General features: G+C 54.9%; 1 non-coding gene across 1 annotated transcript; it reads right to left on the bottom strand.

Moving 5' to 3' along the window:
* Positions 1-436: 436 nt before the first annotated feature.
* On the bottom strand, positions 437-510 carry TRNAT-UGU. Its single transcript has one exon. It is a non-coding gene; the product is annotated as a tRNA-Thr (tRNA).
* Between the last annotated feature and the right edge of the window lie 1,036 nt (positions 511-1,546).

Below are 1,546 nucleotides of genomic sequence, written 5' to 3'. Positions count from 1 at the left end.
GGCATTTCTCCATTGGTCTGTCTGCTTTGGGGCAGTGACAAAAACACATCCTGCTACATTCGTTATTTCAAAGGATGGTTTAGGATTTTCATTCTCAGACACGGTGCACAAAGCAGGACTCAACCCAGGGTGTAAATTAAAGGAGCTGCCCACAGATTCTGGCAGCCACAATGAGCCATTTGGTGTGAGAGCTCAGACCCACCCCTGCCGCTGTTCCTGTCCCTGTCCCAGAGGAAGGGGGGTCAGCTGTGAGGGGACTGGAATACTGACCTACCAACTCTTAACACCCAAACTTTCAGTAACTCTATTATCAGTGCCTGTGAGTGTAATTTAAACCATAAGAACAGCCATACTAGTCTAGACCAAAGGTCCATCTAGCTCTGTATCTTGTCTTCTGACTGTAGCCAATACCAGGTGCCACAAAAGCTACACAAGAAGGCACCACTGGGAGTTGAACTCAGGGTCTCCTGTTTACAAAACAGGTGCTTTAGCCAGCTAAGCCATAGTGCCTGGCTGTAAATAAAACATGGTGTCTGTCCACATCTGACTCCCTGCCAACCCCCGCCGAGGCCTGACAAGCGTTGCTTGTGTTTGGATTCTGTAAAGCAAAGGAGCAGGTGAAGTTTTACTCCCAAGGTGTGTGTGTGATTTTTTGGACAGGTCTACGCTACAAAATTAGGTCAGGGGTGTAAAAAATGTACACCCCCCCCCCGAGCAATGCAGTTGTATCAACCTAATCCCGGTGTAGATAGCACTGTGTCAACAGGAGGGTTTCTCCCATAAACATAGCTTGGGGAGATGCTTGGCTAGTGAAGACCCAGAGAATAGGTGCCCGTGACTCTTGCATTTGGGGAGGCTGGGCGTGAGCGCTGGAAGCTCCGTAGAAATGTTGGGTCTGCCTGCCCCCCACACTTCTCTGCCCCCTCCCCTGATACCCACCCCGCCCACTGCCCCCACCTCTCTGACCCCTTCCCTGAGACCCCCCTACCCACCGCTCGCATCTCTCTGCCCCTCCCCTTTGTCCGCTGCCCACTCATCTCTGACCCCTCCCCTGAGACACCTGCAGTTCATGCCTTAACACCCCTTCCCCAAGGCCCTTCCCACCTTCTGCTGGCGACTCTCTGCCCCCCTCCCCCAGAGAAGCATGAGCAGTGGCTGGGGGAGACCTTGGGGGGAGAGGCAGAGTGAGTGTGGGAAGAGAAACAGATCAGGTGGGGCCATGCGGTAAGAGGCTGGCTGGAGGGGGGCCTTGAAATCAAGCCCAGGCAGGGCCATGGTCCGAGCGCTGGTGCCTCCCCCACTTGTCGGGGAGCTTCTGGCAGCAGAGCTCCAAAGGTGGCAGCCCAGCACCCCCCAAGGGAGGTGCATCACATCCAGCAGTTCTTGCCCCTTCAGCCTCCATTAGCCTCTTATACCCACTGCCCATGATCAGTATCACTGGTAAGTACGGTCAGATGAGACTCAGGGGGCCTGGGGTGTGAAATACCTGGATGAAACTGGCTGCCTGAGCCCAGCCCCTCTGCACTCAGGAGAGTGGTGAGGGGGG

The sequence above is a fragment of the Terrapene carolina genome, unplaced genomic scaffold (genome assembly GCF_002925995.2).
Source record: "Terrapene carolina triunguis isolate 2854851 unplaced genomic scaffold, T_m_triunguis-2.0 Scaffold35674, whole genome shotgun sequence".
Taxonomy (NCBI): domain Eukaryota; kingdom Metazoa; phylum Chordata; order Testudines; family Emydidae; genus Terrapene; species Terrapene triunguis.
This window is presented reverse-complemented; position numbering and strand designations above follow the sequence as displayed.